Here is a 6,819-nt window from a genome sequence, read left to right on the forward strand (position 1 = left end):
TGTGGAGAGTAGTCACTGCACTGAAGTGTGATAAAGGGTATTTTATTGGAGCTTCAGTTGTTGTGGAAACAGATTGTTTGCCTTTGCTTGGCATGATTACTAGCTGCTCGACTCCAGATATAGCGATGCTTTGGTGGATTGCCTATATCAAATCATTGAATCCAGAATTTCGACACATAGCAGGGAAAGATAATCCAGTTGTTGACATGTTATCTAGAGTGAGATATGAGGATGAGGAGTCAATGCTTGCAGAAGATGATGAGACAGAGTTTGCAGCTTCTGTCCTTGTTCATGATTGTCATGTATCTACTGTTGAAGCCTTTATTGAAGAACTTTATGTTGACGAGTGGCTGCAAATTGGACAGTATCTAAGTTCATTGACTCGAAGAGCTGATTGGACAGATGATGAATTCAAGAAAATCAGAAGGAAGGCTTATGGGTATTTCTTGAAAGATGGTTTTCTTTGGAAGCATCCAAAGAAGAGAGGTGGCTTACCCTTGAGAGTAGTTTGTGAGGTAGCGATGCAGATACAGATTATGTGAGAGTTTCATGAGAGTTCATGGGCTGGTCATAGAGGTGTGTGGGCTACCTATGAGAAAATCAAAGAAAGATACTGGTGGAAAGGGATGTATAAAGATTTTTCCCACTTTGTGGAGACTTGCAAGGACTGTCAGCTTTACTCTTTAGTGCGGCATCGTGATGAGTTGCATCCGACCTATCCACTATGTATGCATTATAAGTGGGTGGTAGACTTGGTTACTTTGCTAGTGGGACTTTGGCAGATGAGATATCTTGTCTTGGCTAGGGAGGATCTTACAAACTATGTTGAAGGCAGATCTTTGTGGACGAAGACCACCACTACAGTATGTAAATTCTTGTTGGAAGAAATATTTTGCAGGTATGGATGTATAGGCAAGATTACAGCTGATCGTGGAGAGCTAGATACAGACGAAGCTAGAGAATTTTTCTCACGGCTTGGGATTAAGTTGGCTCTTACTACTGCCTATAATCCAGAGGGAAATGGGAAGAGCGAAAATGGACATCCGCCGATAGTTAAAGCATTGGCAAAATCTTGTAGAGGTTGGATTGGGGATTGGCCGAGATTACTACCTTTTGCATTGTGGGCAGATCGCTCTACACATAGCGTGACTACTGGATATATGCCTGCAGAGTTGATGTATGGGCAAAAACCTGTCATGCCTACAGAAATATGTGCTCTCACGTGGAGTGTTCTTCCATGGCATGAGAATTTATCAAGGGAGGAGCTTCTAGCTCTTCGGATTCGTCAACTAGAGAGAAGGACAGAAGATGTGCAGCTAGCAGTTGATCGTTTGAAGACAGCCTGACTCAAAAACAAGGACAGGTTTGATTTGAGGCATCGCTTGAGGCCTAAAGCCATAAAAGAAGGAGATTGGGTTCTAGTCTATGACAATAGTCTAGAGAATCAGCATAGTAGCATGAGAAAAATGGTTCAAAGATGGTTTGGACCGTATGAGGTGAAACAGGTTTTTGACAATGGTACCTATGAGTTGGCTGAATTAGATGGAACAGTATTGAGGGTGCCCATGCTAGAAAACGAGTCAAGATTTTCAAGAGAAGAGAAGATGAAGAATATTCACTTGAAGCATTGGCAGAAGAAGAGTAGGTAGAAGAAAGTCAAGCAGAAGAAGCAGAGAATATGGATGATGAAGCTGATGGAGAAACAGGTCTACTAGAAACTGATGAAGGACTCGACCTATTTGTGGACTTGAATGATCCTGGATAGTTGGCTCATCCGGAGGATGCGCAGGTTTAGAGGGGGTGGATGTCGTGCTGCTGCGCATCCGAGCCGTATACACCTCCATTTTTTTTGTTGTGCATTTGTGTTATTTTTCCGCGTGTGATTCATTGTGTGTGATTAATGCATTACGATAATCCGTCCTTTCAGTACCCACATCCAATGTATATATTCCGCTAGTATGTCTGTGTGTTTCTGTTTGGATGCATGGTGTGTGTGTGTGTTAGAAAAATATGAAAAACTGATGCCAAAGGACATTATCAAGCTGATAATTTCAATGATGATCTCTAAGAAAAGTGCAGGGAATTGTGGAATCAAAGGAAGCTTTGTTGAAGCCGACATTTAAGCTATGAAGATATAGGTTACATGAGAACAAGGTGGACATAATATGCGGGACAAATCATTTTTGAAGAAGATACATTATCACTACATGCCATGGAGAAGAAGGGTTCATATGCCTTTGCCTTTGATGGGAGGAATCTCCGCAGCTGTCTCAAAGACTGCATCCCCATAGAACGTGTCAATCCAGCAAATTCCAGAATTTACCAATTAAAAAGAAGGTTCACGAGAACAATATCCACATGTCTTGGTAAGAGATTTGACAGATGAGGTTCATGGCTTGAGAAAGGAATTAATCCTCAACAAAAAGATCTGGTCACCTTTTAAAGTTAGTTATGGTGTTGAAGACAAAATTAAATGTGGACTTTCCACATGGCACACACAGTCAACAGAGAGTGAGCTCAAGGAGTTCACTTCTGTGTTACAAGCAACCCAATCAAATATTGGTTCAGAATTTTGGGATGTTAAGCAAAAAGGAGATATAGCGACTTGCCCTGTTTTGAGGGGAATCCACTATAACTGGTGTGCTCTCTTTCAGGGGTACTGGGAATTCTAATATGGGAGCTGGCTGCTGAATTTTTTGGAGGAAAAAAGAAAGAAGAAAGCAGGTTGTCAGGGTTGATGTTTTCGAGGAGAACATGGCTTCTGCAGACATGGATGTGGGACTAAAAAGCCATCAAGTAGACAAAAGAACTTTTTGATATGGAGGACTGTTCTCAATCCACATACAAGAGAATTTGTGCCGACTTTAGTTAGATCAATTTCTTGTGCTGTACATATTTAATATCTTCCATACTACTTTACGAGGACCTCTTGAGACTTGTCTGCTGAACCACCTCTCAGAGATGGACGCAAGTTGCTTCTTAGCAAGGACTTTCTGGAAGCATGTAGTCATGCATATGGCGTCTTTCCCAAAGTAGAGGATGCACAGGCTCGAAGCTTTTCTGAAAAATATCTGAATGTGGTTGATCATCTCAGAAAAATTCAGCAAAGGTGTGCCGCTTCTTTCTGGCCTTATTGAGAATGCATCTCTATATTTAGCAAAAGTGTCTTGCTCTTCACAATATGACGACCCTTGAGAACTGCAGAGCTATTGTCACGAATTCATCCTAATGGGCACTCTGAAAAATGGAGGAAAGCTATGGCTGATTATGTGAAAAGGCTTATTCATAGATGTTTTGATTGTGAGGTTTTTACATTTGGTTCGGTGCCACTAAAAACATATCTTCCAGATGGGGACATTGACTTGACTGCATTCAATAGACATCAACACCTCAGAGATAACTGGGCAAATGATGTGCACTCCATTCTCAAAGATGAAGAAAGAAGAGAAGATGCAGAATTTTGTGTTAGAGAGGTGCAATATATACATGCTGAGGTGAAAATTGTCAAGTGCCTTGTGGAGAACATTGTTGTAGATGTCTCATTCAATCAACTTGGTGGGATGTGCACCCTCTGTTTTCTTGAAGAGGTGGATTGTTTGATCAAAAGAGATCACTTATTTAAGCGCAGTATTATTCTTTTCAAAGCATGGTGCTACTATGAAAGTAGGTTGTTGGGTGCCCATCATGGCCTCATATCTGCTTATGCTTTGGAAGATTCACGCAGTGTTTTCGATCAGCTTCTGAACTGTGATGCAGTGTCATGAATTTCAGCATATTCCAAATATGATCAGCACCTTACTGCGGGGTGCCCATGTTGTCGTCATCATCCTCACTGAATTTCTGTTGATCTAGCTGTAAAGGCTTTACAAATTGCAGAGAATGCTCTATCTTGGAAGAGTGTCAGACGTTGGCTTACTTTGGTTGGTTTTGAGGAGCTCTCAAACACGGCAGTGACTTTGCATTTACAGTTCATAAAGCATGTGTCATCCCATGAGCATGTGGTAATAACAAAATCGTTGCTAAGGATTATAGGTATCACTTTCAGCATTTCAAGGTCACGCAAAAGATATCAGAGTTGGCTGATTCTTCCATTAGAAGATCTAGTTGGAATTATAAACTTTGCTGAAATTTGAATGCTGAGAGCAGCCTTGAACTGGTGCTGAATGTTAGGCTGATTTATGGGTTGATTGCTCAATGTTTAAATCAAGAAAAAGCTCAGAATTGCTGCCCAGCAGAACTCATTCCAGCAAAACTCTTCAAGTTTCCTCAAGCCTATGTACCAAAGGCATAACTGTCTTCAAACACCTGAATGCATAACAGTTTATGAGATACTACAGATTTTTCTGAACATGGACCTCATGTAACTCACTTGACAAGGAATATAGTGAACTTTGGCATCAAAAATTCAATTTCTTCTTGTTAGTCTCTTCACTTGTTGCAACTTGAACTCCGTGTTCAGCAGCCCTTACACGAAATCTACGACATTTCATCGCGTGGTGGGGGGACTTGCTCAAGATGTTGCGCCGAACACACACAAAATGCACAAGGAGAAGCTCACTCAAGAGACAAGAAGAGAGATGGAGGCCAAAACGTTTTCTTGCTGATTTCATCTTCTTCTTCCACACTCTTTACAATGTACACAAAGTAGAGATAAGATACAGCATAAAGGAAAGTGGCCTACTAAGTCAAACAATGCATAACCGACTACACTAGTCGATTGGTGCTATAACTATGCCAGCTGTAAATAGGTGTGACAACGTGAATATAATAAGTAATGAGTCAATGGCCATGTGAGGGTCATAATGACCACTGACATGCTAAGTGTAGACATGTGGACCCATCTAACCACGTGGTCCATCATCAATGTCTGCATGTGTTGAGCTTGTCATCTCAACACTCCCCCTCAAGCTCAACTACATCTCTGCAACTCCAAGTAAGCTTCGAAACTTTTGAAGCTTCTCTGTACCCAATGCCTTCGTGAAGATGTCAGCTATGTGATCCTGTGTGCTGACATACACCAAGTCAATCTCACCTGCTAGTACCTTCTCTCTCACAAAGTGGTAGTGTACCTCAATATGTTTTGTCCTGGCATGGAACACGGTTCCTAGCCAACTGTATACTACTCATGTTGTCACAATAAATGACAACTGGACCTTCCACCTGCACATCCAAATCAGCCAATAACTTTTGCAGCCATACTACCTCACATGCTGCAACAGCAGCACCTCTATACTCAGTCTCTGTACTCGACAAAGAAACTGTAGATTGCTTTTTGTTGCTCCAAACAACTGCTGCACTACCAAGAGAGAACATGTATCCACTGGTAGATCTTCTATCAGACATACTGTAAAATATTACACGGCGCAGTGAAAAGAATCTGAGAAAGAGATAGAGAGTACACAACAGATAAGAGGAGAATCAGTAAATTTTTTAACTCCAAACAACTGATACAAAGATGGCTCTGTCCACCCGTGTGCTTCCACTGTGTGAAGCTTAGATGGCGATCTAGACAGAAGATAGGTGAAGAGCTTAAGGCTAGCTGGAACAACAACTCTGACTGGGTGAAAGATGAGTGAAAGACGGCTGCGAAGGGGTTTAGCTTTTATAGCCCACGAAGGTCGTTAGGTCGGACGGACCTACCATATGAGCCTCCACTAGTCGGCCAGGGAATATTCTAGGGAATATTCCGCGACCCCCGGACCCCACAATAGGGGCCTCTTTTAACTCCCTTACACCACAACTCGATGCAATGCGCCTCGAGTTGCTACCAGCTTAACCACTCCGTCTAACCCAAAGATTAGACCCACAACAGTCACCTTTTTGCCATCCAGTCACATAGACCTCATCTGATATACAAGTCAGGACTCAACCAATGTTCGGGCTCACATTTTGCTTCTCCTCATAATGGGGGCCCTACAACTTTGAGCACCATGGATCATTGGTAGCACCTAATGAGGGTGGGGCATTAATCATATCTAACACCCCCCCCTCAATGTCCACCCATAGGTGAACTATCTCCTCGGCCCAATGCCGAGTCTCTGAAGATGAACTTGAAGCAGATCCTTCGTAAGTGCTTTGGTGAAGATATCTACTCAATTCGCCTCTGTTGGACAGTAGACTAGTTCCACTATCCCATCCTCCATCAAATCATGCAGATAGTGATACTGGATCTCTATATGTTTGGTGCGTGCATGAAACACTGGATTTTTGGCAATGGCAATGCAACTCTTATTGTCACATCTCAGCACAGTTGGTTCTTCATCCTGCACTCCCATATGCCATAGAATCCTTCTCAACTATACGGCTTCACATGCAGCAAAACAAGCTACCTTGTACTCTACTTCGGTAGAAGACAATGCCACTATTGGTTGCTTCTTACTAATCCAAGAGAAAATTCCTGAACCCAAAGAGAAACAATAACCAGAAACTGACTTCCTGGAATCAATGTCTCCTGCCCAATCTGAGTCACAATTCCCCACAAGAGAAGTTCCGAAATTGTATGTGATACCATAGTCAAGAGTTTCCTTCAAGTATCTAAGCACCTGCATCCCAGCCTTCCAATGACTCTCATGAGGTTTGTTTGAGAACCTGCTCAAAACACCAACAGCAAAAGTGATATCTGGTCTGGTGTTACACAAGTAGATCAGATTGCCGACCAACCTCCTATACCTCCCAATGTCTGCTAGTGCTGATGTATCCTTGATGGATAACTTTGCATTCGCCTCCATAGGTGTAGCTATCTCCTTGCACTCGGTCATGCCAAATGCCTTCAAGATCTCCCATGCATACTTCTTCTGAGAGATGAAGATCTTTCCTGGC

The sequence above is a fragment of the Lygodium microphyllum genome, chromosome 7 (assembly GCF_053477565.2).
Source record: "Lygodium microphyllum isolate KBCC chromosome 7, Lygodium_microphyllum_v1.1.10, whole genome shotgun sequence".
NCBI lineage: Eukaryota > Viridiplantae > Streptophyta > Polypodiopsida > Schizaeales > Lygodiaceae > Lygodium > Lygodium microphyllum.